The following is a 12812-nucleotide window of genomic DNA, read 5'->3' as shown; positions in this document are numbered from 1 at the left end:
TGAATTAAAAAAACATGTGCATAATAATAATTGCCGTTGCTAGAAAGGCCTAAGAACACAATGAAACAGAACACAGCACCTATAGTCTATAGAATGTAATATAGTATAAGGAGGGAGGGACACACGGTCACTTCCTATTATATATTTAAAACCATAAATCAATAGACGGTGATGTATTATGTATGACTCAGCTCAGCTCGACATGTTGCGCGTTATTAGGGAGAAAACGCTTCTTCAGGAGCTTATAGCAGGTTCTATAAAATAGAAAATAATTCATTCAATAATTAATTTTTCGAAAACACAAAAAGGAAAATAAAATATACATAAAAATTTTTTTCCCTTGCTATTAGATTGTTTTGACATTGTGTCTGTGTAAAGCCCAATTCCAACCTAATACTTATTCCTCCAGAGCTCTCCTGCTGCATCATCTTCTGGGGTCAGCATTAAACAATACTCTTTACTTTTTTTACTTTTTAGGTGTGGGGAATCATGTGACCTTCTTCATGATGCAGCACTTGAGCCTAGCTGCAATGGCTGGGTCCAAGCACTATTGCATGATGGAGAGGGTGACGTAATTGATTCTTCTAGGTTCTGACGTAAGTCAATTCTGGATATTTTAATGGTGGCTGTAATAGTGGAAGGAGCAGCAGGAGATTGCTGAAGAGGTTAGTATTAGTTGGTCTAGAGAGAGTAGAGGCTTTAAACAAACAATACAAATTGTTTCTCTAAAAAACTGATTAGCATTTGACATGCCTTCCATTAATCCCAGGCAAACCCACTTATGTAGCCCTCTGGACCTCCAACACTCTTTGAATTCCCAGACAGCTCAAGGTCAAAAAATTGTTTAGCTATAATAAGCATACTCATGCCGCGTTCACACGATCATTTTTCGGCATGAAAGAAAACGTTGTTTTTCAGCATGCCCAAAAAACAATGTTTTTCCAACTTCATCATTAAAAACGACGTTGCCCACACACCATCGTTTAAAAAAAATGATGAACAAAGTGCGGTGACGTACAACATGTACAACGGCACTCTAAAGGGGAAGTTCTATTCGCCTTTGGGCTGCTTTAGCTGATTCCTTGTTAGTGAAAGATGATTTGCGCTTTTACGTCTGTTACAGCGTGATGAATGTGCTTACTCCATTATGAACGGTAGTTTTACCAGAACGAGCGCTCCCATCTCATAACTTGCTTCTAAACGGGTTTAAAACGTCGTTTTATCCCACACACGATAATTTTTTACTACCCCAAAAATTTTTTTAAAACGACGTTAAAAAATGCAGCATGTTCGAATTTTTTTGATGTGCAGCCCACACACGATCATTTTAAATGATGTTTTTAAAAACAACGCTTTTTTTAAGGCCGAAACATTAAAATTAACAGTTTTATGTAAGTCATGACTTCTCAAGGAACCTAAAACGAGATAAGGATTCTCGTCCAGGCCCTGTGTGACAATCAGTGGCGGAGCACCGCCCCCTCTGGCTCCCGCACCACCACTGATACAATACATAGATTCATGCATGAATCTATGTATTTACGCTGCCGCCGACAATTCAGATGGCGAGCGCCGGCCATCTGAATAATGGCAGCTGGTTGGCTGTGGAAGTGCCTATCAGAGCCCTTATCCAAGGGACGAATGGGGGGTGCGTTCCTTGGATAAGACTGACAGGCGTCTCAGCCAATCAGGTTCACCGGTTCTGGTTACCGGTAACCTGATTGGCTGAAGTGTCATCGAGAGCGGGAGAAGCAGGATGGCTGACCCTAGAAAGGTAAGTGCCAGGCGGGGGGGGGGAGAGGGCATTTTATAGGGCACAGTGGCAGCATTTTACAGGGCACAGTGGCGACAATTGATGGGCACAGTGACGACAATTGATGGGCACAGTGGCGAAAATTGATGGGCACAGTGGTGACAATTGATAGGCACAGTGGCGACAATTGCTGGGCACAGTGGTGACAATTGATGGCACAGTGGCGACAATTGATGGGCACAGTGGCGACAATTGCTGGGCACAGTGGCGACAATTGATGGTACAGTGGTGACAATTGATGGCACAGTGGTAACAATTGATGGCACAGTGGCTGCGTTTGATGGCATGGCATAGTGGTTACAATTGTTGGGCACAGTGGTGACAATTGATGGCACAGTGGTAACAATTGATGGCACGGTGGTAACAATTGATGGCACAGTGGCTGCATTTGATGGCACAGTGGCTGCGTTTGGCATGGCACAGTGGTGACAATTGATAGGCACAGTGGTGACAATTGATGGGCACAGTGGTGACAATTGATGGCACAGTGGCAACAATTGATGGCACAGTGGTGACAATGGGCACAGTGGCGACAATTGATGGCACAGTGGCTGCGTTTGATGGCATGGCACAGTGGTGACAAAAGATGGGCACAGTGGCGATAAATTATGGCACCGTGGCTGCATTTGATGGCATGGCACAGTGGCTATATTTGATGGCATGGCACAGTGGCGAAAATTGATGGCACAGTGGTGACAATTGATGGCACAGTGGCTGCATTTGATAGGCACAGTGGCTGCCTTTGATGGGCACAGTGGTTGCAATTGATGGGCACAGTAGCTGCGTTTGATGGGCACAGTGAGGCTGCAATTGTTTGTTTTTTTGTTTGTTTGCGCCCCCCACCAGCCGCCACTGGTGACAATGCTATGTGTTTGGATGGCCAAATACCAAGCACCAGCATCATGTGAGAAGTAGAATAAGTCATGTTCTCCCACTACCTAAAACTACAGGGTATTTTTGATCACTGCAGGTGATCTACGATTTGGTAAGGTGCAATATTGTACAGTTTGTTTCTTGGGTTTAACACTTTAACTTATCCATATAGTGTCAGGACCAAATACATTTATTGATACTAAGAGGATATGCATGTACCCCAGAGATGATATGTGCTGTTGGGAGTGCAGAAGCTCTGATATTGATATTTTAATTCTGTAGACATGTTGCGGGAATTTTCAATGCACCTAAAAAGCAAAAAAAAATAAGAAAATAAAACAAATGCAGCCACCACATCTAATAATTGGTAAGCTGTAATATTTCTTTATTTTTGGTTTTGGGTTTCTTACCACATTAATGTTCTCAGGCTTACCACTTTATTGTTCTCAAGCTTAGCAGTTAATACCTCTGCCTGGAAGCAATATAGTCATCAGTTTGATTCCCAACCACAACACGACCGACCTATGAATGTGAGTTAGGGACCTTAGATCACCCTGGCCGCTGGTGCTCAATTATTTATTTATTTTGGGGGGGGGGCGCAAACAAACATCAATTGCAGCCTCACTGTGCCCATCAATTGCCGCCACCTTGTCCATCAAACGCAGCCACTGTGCCCATCAAACGCAGCCACTGTGCCCATCAAACGCAGCCACTGTGCCCTGATAGACACTTACACAGCCAACCAGCTGCCATTATTCAGAAGGCTGGCGCTCACCAGAGAGCCGGCCATCTGAATAGTGGGCAGTGGCGACAATACATAGATTCATGCAATGCATGAATCTATGTATTGTTTTTCAGTGGTGGTGGGAGAGAGAGGGGGCGGCGCTCCTGCACCCTCTATGGATGCACCACCACTGTCCTAATCTCCTAAAGGGCAGGGACTGAAGTAAATGTACAATATACAGCATATATACATATGTTAAGCACTGTGGAAATTGCTAGTGCTATATAAGCACCTCAACTAAATAAAATATATACATTTTTTAAATCAGATATGAAATCATGTCTTATTTGAACTACTGAATGTCCAACAGTATCTTATCGAGGATAGATCGATGTTTAGGTCTGCAACCATTATAAAACAATTTTCAAAGTAATGATGCTGTCAAGAAAGATGGTGGCACCCCATAGCTGTGCTTCTGAGAGTGAAATGGCCCAATAGGTCACGAAGACGATGAAAAATAAACATTGGCGAACCACAAACATAAGCTGTCTCTTGGGCTGATAAACTACTTAAATCAATCAAATGACTTTTCTGCCATTTCTGTATAAATTCTGTCAAAGGTTTTAGAGTTCCTGCTGTAATCCATCTCCCTTCAGATCTACTTGGTTAGTGTCCAGGTAGGTAGTAGAAATCATAAGTGTTTCAGTTTATTTAGCACTACAGGAGCAGTCACTTCAAATCAATACTTTAATTTGTCTGGTGAAAAGCATGAACATAAAATTGGAGATGGAATATTATATTTATTTGTGTAACAAAATGCAAAAACATCATATATATTGTGAACCTACTACTTTTACATTACAATTATTTTCTTATATTTTATACATCACGTGTACTCTACATTTGCATTGTGCTTTTTAGTGCGTTTTCATGTATTAGTGATTTTTCTTACCTTTATACTTGTATCTACTGCTGAAAAATGGCTCAGGAGATCATTTTAAATTGACAATTTTGCAGTTGTGGTTATACAAAAAGTTGTGGTTTGTGGAAGAAACAAAAATAAAATAAAAAATGTGATGGTCTTGACAGGCAATAATCTTAATTCAATTAGTCAATTAAGAATATTCATTTAACAAAGTTAAAGGGGAAGTTCCCCCAAAAACTTTCTAAATCTACTGTTAGCCACAACCTAAAACTAATTTACCTAACCCTGTAAAGAAAAAATCACTATACATAGCTTTTCTGAAGCCAATCCGGTCCGGTCTCCAGCGGCGCATGCTTTGTGCAGGAGGGAACCAACAACGACTGGGAAATGCCTGGGAAGTGACGTCACCTATAGAGTTACTATGGGGCTTCCATGGCCGGCTGCTTCTCCTGCACACTCCCACACACTGAAGTTGTGGCTGACAGCTCAGTGTGGGACCAGACCAGGGTGGCTGTATAACAGGTAAGTATAGCGATTTCTTCTTTACAAGGCTAGATACATTAGGTTTAGAATGCATCTGCGAGTAGGTTTAGAGTTAGTTTTGGCTGAACTTCTACTTTAAGGTTGATTTTACCAAGAAAATGTTTACTTAGCCTAGTGAAAAGGTACTAAAAAACACAATGTTCAAGTGCTGGGAAGGAGAGCTTTGTTTTTGTAGCAATTACGTTGCCAAAATGGAGGTAGTATCACTCAAGCCACATTCGTTTTTGTTGGCCTTGTCCTACAGATGAGACCTATTATTATAGAATTTTCAAGTAGAAGTAGAGTGTTTGTCTGTTTCCTGGTTACTCACAAAATACAAGTAATTTCCCCATTTCACCTTAAATGTATTCCTTAAATAAAGGTTAGGATGAATGATTTTACAAATGTTTTTTTTATTAATAAGCTTGTATTGTAAAGTTTTTCAACATAGATAAACAGAGGAAGGAAAGCAGGAGGTAATAGTTATTTCTGCAAAAACATAACAAATATGATTATTCCAGTGTATACTGAAGTCAGTTGTGAGCAGGGGGTGCAACATCCCTAGCATAGAAACAACACAGACAGGAGAGCAATATAAGGATCGAGAAGTATTTTTTTTCACCAGTCAGTAGCCTTGATCACCACCAATACAGTCATATGATGATGTTGAAAAAATACATTTTATTGGATAATTAATATTTATTTCTTCATTTTCCAAAAAATTGTGTCAGAACACAATAGCATAGCAGGGGTTGAACAAAAAAAATGTATAGCATGTACCAGGCTTAAGTGTGGCACCTGTAGACTCACAATAGGTGCTTTAATTAAACAAAAAATAATAATAAATAAAAAAATCCCTTATCCTTTACAGTAGGGATAATAATTATTTGATCCCTTGCAGATTTTGTAAGTTTATTTTTGTTATTTATTATTATTAATTTATTACGTTCCATTTGTTTAGATATGGCATTTGTTATTTTGGACAATTTGTAACTTTGGATAAATTCATATTTGTTACGTTCACTAACAGCCAAATTTGAAAGGAAGTTACTTATAATTTAAGAGTTACTAATAGTTAAGTTATTATTAGATAGTTATTATTTCAGATTTTCCAATTTTTGGGTTTTCGGATTTTCGAATTTCAGAATTTATAAATTTACGAATTTTCACATTTTCGAATTTCTGAGTATTCCAATATTTAAATGTACAATTTTCAGGAAAAAAAATGATGAATGTGTTTCCGTTTATCCGGATATTTAGGAATTAATGAATTTGCCAAAATGTGTTAAAAAACTAATTTGGAACTAAACTAATTGCACATGTCTACTCCAAGGGCGGATCCAGAGTCTAGTCTCGGGAGGGGCACTGCCAGAAAATAAGGTGTTGCTTACAGAACTCAATTAGGTGTCCGTGTGCCCGCTGCAATGTTGCAGTACCGCTAAAATGCAATGATCGCCACCATTACTAGTAAAAAATATTTAAATATAAATGCCATAAATCTATCCCATAGTATGTAGACGATTGTCAGGGACTGCAGACATGGTACAAGAGATGGTAAGAGACTGCAGACGTGGTACAAGAGATGGTCAGAGACTGCAGACGTGGTACAAGAGATGGTCAGAGAATGCAGACATGATACAGGAGATGGTCAGAGACTGCAGACGTGGTACAAGGGATGGTCAGAGACTGCAGACATGGTACAAGAGATAGTCAGAGACTGCAGACATGGTACAAGAGATGGTCAGAGACTGCAGACATGGTACAAGAGATGGTCAGAGACTGCAGACATGGTACAAGAGATGGTCAGAGACTGCAGACATGGTACAAGAGATGGTCAGAGACTGCAGACATGGTACAAGGGATGGTCAGAGACTGCAGACATGGTACAAGAGATGGTCAGAGACTGCAGACATGGTACAAGGGATGGTCAGAGACTGCAGACGTGGTACAAGGGATGGTCATGGTACAAGGGATGGTCAGAGACTGGAGACATGGTACAAGAGATGGTCAGAGACTGAAGACATGGTACAAGAGATCAATGCAGCCTCATCAGTGCCCATCATTGCAGCCTCACTGTACATATGAATGCAGCCCCACTGTATATATGAACGCAGCCCCACTTTTGTATATTAATGCAGTCCCATTTTTGTATATAAATGCAGCCCCACTTTTGTATATAAATGCAGTCCCACTTTTTTATATAAATCCAGTCCCACTTTTGTATATGAATGCAGCCCACTTTTGAATATAAATGCAGTCCCACTTTTGTATATAAATTCAGTCCCACTTTTGTATATAAATTCAGTCCCACTTTTGTATATGAATGCAGCCCCACTTTTTTATATACATGCAGTCCCACTTTTGTATATAAATGCAGTCCCACTTTTGTATATAAATGCAGCCCCACTTTTGTATATGAATGCAGCCCCACTCTTGTATATAAATGCAGTCCCACTTTTGTATATAAATTCAGTCCCACTTGTGTATATAAATTCAGTCCCACTTTTGTATATAAATGCAGTCCCACTTTTGTATATAAATGCAGCCCCACTTTTGTATATGAATGCAGCCCCACTTTTGTATATAAATGCAGTCCCACTTTTGTATATAAATTCAGTCCCACTTCTGTATATAAATGCAGTCCCACTTTTGTATATAAATGCAGCCCCACTGTATATATAAATACAGCCCCACTTTTGTATATGAATGCAGTCCCACTTTTGTATATGAATGCAGTCCCACTTTTGTATATGAATTCAGCCCCACTTTTGTATATAAATGCAGTCCCACTTTTGTATATAAATCCAGTCCCACTTTTGTATATAAATTCAGTCCCACTTCTGTATATTAATGCAGTCCCACTTTTGTATATGAATGCAGCCCCGCTGTATATTTAAATGCACCCCCACTTTTGTATATGAATGCAGCCCCACTTTTGTATATGAATGCAGTCCCACTTTTGTATATAAATGCAGTCCCACTTTTGTATATAAATGCAGTCCCACTTTGTATATGAATGCAGCACCACTTTGTATATTAATGCAGCCCCACTTTGTATATAAATGCAGCCCCACTTTTATATATAAATGCAGCCCCACTTTTGTATATGAATGTAGTCCCACTTTTGTCTATGAATGCAGTCCCACTTTTGCATATGAATGCAGCCCCACTTTGTATATTAATGCAGCCCCACTTTTGTATATAAATGCAGCCCTACTTTTGTATATAAATGCAGTCCCAATTTTTTATATAAATCCAGTCCCACTTTTGTATATGAATGCAGCCCACTTTTGTATATAAATGCAGTCCCACTTTTGTATATAAATTCAGTCCCACTTGTGTATATAAATTCAGTCCCACTTTTGTATATAAATGCAGTCCCACTTTTGTATATAAATGCAGCCCCACTTTTGTATATGAATGCAGTCCCACTTTTGTATATAAATTCAGTCCCACTTTTGTATATAAATGCAGTCCCACTTTTGTATATAAATGCAGCCCCACTGTATATATAAATACAGCCCCACTTTTGTATATGAATGCAGTCCCACTTTTGTATATGAATGCAGCCCCACTTTTGTATATAAATGCAGTCCCACTTTTGTATATGAATCCAGTCCCACTTTTGTATATAAATTCAGTCCCACTTCTGTATATTAATGCAGTCCCACTTTTGTATATGAATGCAGCCCCGCTGTATATTTAAATGCAGCCCCACTTTTGTCTATGAATGCAGTCCCACTTTTGTCTATGAATGCAGTCCCACTTTTGCATATGAATGCAGCCCCACTTTGTATATTAATGCAGACCCACTTTTTTATATTAATGCAGCCCCACTTTTGTATATTAATGCAGCCCCACTTTTGTCTATTAATGCAGCCCCATTTTTTTCTATGAATGCAGTCCCACTTTTGTCTATGAAGGCAGTCCCACTTTTGTATATGAATACAGTCCCACTTTTGTCTATGAATGCACCCCCACTTTGTATATGAATGCAGCACCACTTTGTATATTAATGCAGCCCCACTTTGTATATTAATGCAGCCCCACTTTTGTATATAAATGCAGCCCCACTTTTGTATATGAATGCAGTCCCACTTTTGTCTATGAATGCAGCCCCACTTGTGTCTATGAATGCAGTCCCACGTTTGTATATTAATGTAGCCCCACTTTGAATATTAATGCAGCCCCACTTTGTATATGAATGCAGCCCCACTTGTATATTAATACAGCCCCACTTTTGTATATTAATGCAGCCCCACTTTTGTCTATTAATGCAGCCCCACTTTTGTCTATTAATGCAGCCCCACTTGTGTCTATGAATGCAGTCCCACTTTTGTATATTAATGCAGCCCCACTTTGTATATTAATGCAGCCCCACTTTGTATATGAATGCAGCCCCACTTGTATATTAATACAGCCCCACTTTTGTATATTAATGCAGCCCCACTTTTGTCTATTAATGCAGCCCCACTTTTGTATATTAATGCAGTCCCACTTTGTATATGAATGCACCCCCACTTTGTATATGAATGCAGCACCACTTTGTATATTAATGCAGCCCCACTTTGTAGCCCCACCTTGTATATGAATGCAGCCCCACTTTGTATATGAATGAAGCCCCACTGTGCATCACCATGGCATTGCCTCGATCACACACAGCAGGTATCTCCTCTCCCGATGTGTGTCATGGAACAAACAGGAGCTGTAGGTCTGTGTTCGGCAGGGCAGTGTGCTCTAGCAAGGTCCCCCCTAGACGGGCTTGTGTGATAGACAAAACACTGATTCAATCAGTGTTCCATCTCCATCTACTATCACACAAGCAGGTCTAGCACAGGCAGCACAGCCAAACACAGACCCAGCTCTCACACACAGCGAGAGATGCCCGGTGTCATACACGCAGGAGAGAGGAGGAGCGCTGCAGTCAGCTACAGCTCAAAGCAACCTCAGGACAGACAGCCTACTGGGCTGGGCCAGTTCGGCCCTGGTGATGAGAAAGAGAGAGTGAGAGACTCGGTAGCGGCAGCTGCAGGCACCCCAAAGCAGTTTAAAAAAAAATCATAAAAAAAAGCCAATGTGACATGATTGTCTCGGGGGGGGGGGGGTATTGCCCCCCCCCCTGGATCCGCCGTTGGTCTACTCCAGACCTTAATCCTATAGAAAATGTATGGAGGTAGCTGGAGGTAGCTGAAACTTTGAGTTGCCAAGAAATCTTAAGGATTTAGAGAAGATCTGTAAAAAGAGTGGAACAAAATCCCTCCTGAGATGTGTGCAAACTTGGTCACTAACTACAAGAAACGTCTTACCGCTGTACTTGCCAACACAGGTTTCTCCACCAAGTGCTAAGTCATGTTTTGCTACGGATCAAATACTTATTTTACTCACTGAACTGCAACTCAATTTATAACATTTGTATCATATGTATTTTCTGGATTTTTGGTTAATATTCTGTCTCTATCATTTAAAATACAGCTCTGATAAAAATTATAGACCCTTCATTTCTATATAAGTAGGAAAACTTAAAAATCAGCAGGGGATAAAATAATTATTTTCCCCACTGTAGATGATAGCACTGGCTACATAACAGTAGGTTCACTTATTTATGGACTACAGTCAAAGCACACATCTCTTGAATAAATAAACCTCTAGGATTACTGCTGATCATCTATTTCTGAAATGCTGAAGGAAAAAATGGTTGACAGTGCTCAGGAACTGAGCTGGAATCGTTGGGTAATGGCTGCAATGAACCACATGTATACTCAAAAAGGTTGCTGGCGATGTATTCCAAAGATTAAAACAGTACAAATTTGAATGACAACATTACCACAAGGCTGTAAGACTGGCTCAGGCACTGATGGATCACTAGAACCGGCCAGACACCAACCATGAAAAGCCACAAGGACACGCCAGCTGCAGTGTGTAGAGCCAGACCCGCTGAAATTCTGAAGACAAAAAGGGTTTACAACGCTCATCAACTGAGCTGGAATCGATGGGTAATGGCTGCAATGAACCACATTTATACACAAAAAGGTTGCTCAAGATTTATTCCAAAGATTAAAACAGAATGACAACATTACCACAAGGCTGTAAGGCTGCCTCAGGTACTGATGGATCACTAGAACCGGCCAACCAACCAAGGGACACCAACCATGAAAAGCCACAAGGTTACACCAGCTGCAGTGTGTGGTGTGTAGAGCTGGACCCACTGGCAAGGGAAGATGGTGTCACTGACACTGGCGATGTGAAAAGAACCAAGCAGCTGACTGTGTCCAGGGGAGGTGTGTCGTTTGTTAGCTGATACCAACACCTATATGAAACTGACTTCTGATCCTTTTCCATTTTTATGACAGATCTCAAATGCCTAGGTGCTTGGCAGGGAGGTGTGCTGTATGATAGCGAGAAGTTCTTACTCCCTTCAGTATGCAGTACACTGTATTTGTATCTCCTTCCCAAGGTGCAAAAGTCTCTAACCAATCCCCCAGGCAGACCCATAGTTGCCAGCACCAATAGTTTCACCAGCAGCCTGTCAACATACATTGATTATTTTCTCCAACCCATTGTAGTTTAACTTCCATCATACATAAGATACTCCAGTCATGTACTGGAAGTTCTCAAAAAGTATTTATGGGTTGAGGGCTCTATATCATTGGACGTCTCCTCCCTACACATCAATTCCTCATCAGGTAAGGTTGGCTGCATTACAACATTTCTTGGTCAAAGCAGGTGATATCAATTCTGAACAGGCCATCTTTCTAGTTGACAGAACAGAGTTTTGTTTAAAACATAATTATTTTTCATTTTTGGACCAATTTTTCTTGCAAATCAGAGGCACAGCCATGGGGGTAAATTTCACCCCATGCTATGCCAACCTCACAATGGGCTACTGGGAGGAGGGGAACATCTGGGCCAACAACCCTTTTGCTGAAAACATCAGGTTCTATGGTTGCTACATTGACAACATTCTTATCATCTGGAATGGAGGCCTTGATGTGTTCTCCTCCTTTGAAGCACACTGTAATGCGAATGGGATTGATCCTGGTGAAATTGTCTTTTTGGACTTAAGGCCCGTACACACGGTCTGACTTTTTGCCAACACACTTCAAAAACAGCAAGTTTTCACATTAGTCCGATCGTGTGTACACTCCATCGGACAAACTTTTTCGGGTTTCATCGGACAAAAAGTTTGGTTTGCAAATGGACAAACTTTACATCAACAAGAGTCCAATGGTGCCTAGTCCGACCGTGTGTACAGCAAGCAATCTGACTTTTGTACAAAGTAAACGCGCATGCTCAGAAGCAAAGACCAGCCGGAAGCGGTCTGTCTGGTAAAACTAGCGTTCGCATTTGAAAGTGCACATTCATGACGCGGCAAGTTCTGAAATCAAGAAAAGCAGCGCACATTTTCTTCTTCTTTATAATGTGATAATACTAAAAGCTGCTTTGCTGGTGATACTGACAGAGTAAAAACAAATGTCTTTACTTTGGATTAGTGTATTTTGGTTATATGAATCAAACATATTTCTATATTTTTTGGTGGGTCAGGTTAGCACAACCCCATTGTGCAACATGTCTGCTTGACGAACGGACGTTCAGAAACGAACAAAATTGAACGAAAATGAAAATCGCGAATGCACACAGATGAAACCTCTACTAACTCTCGATTAGCAGAAGTAGCCCAAAGGCTGATGCCGGAGAATTGAACTTCCTCTTTTAAACTCTTGTCAGTACGTTGAAACGTCACTCTACGTTTGTGTTTGTTGCCGAAAAAGTCAGAGCGTGTGTATGCTATGGGTGTGACCGGACAACTCCCTTCGGACAAAAATCCAAGGGAAAGTTTGTTTGATGTCCGATCGTATGTACGAGGCTTTAGTCCTATCACATGAAGGAGATACCATCGTCAGTAAAAATCATACAATCACATTCTAGCTGCCACCATCCAGCTTGGATTCAGAACATTC

Source organism: Rana temporaria, chromosome 1 (assembly GCF_905171775.1).
Source record: "Rana temporaria chromosome 1, aRanTem1.1, whole genome shotgun sequence".
NCBI lineage: Eukaryota > Metazoa > Chordata > Amphibia > Anura > Ranidae > Rana > Rana temporaria.
The sequence above is the reverse complement of the archived record's forward strand: the minus strand, read 5'-3'. Positions refer to the sequence as shown.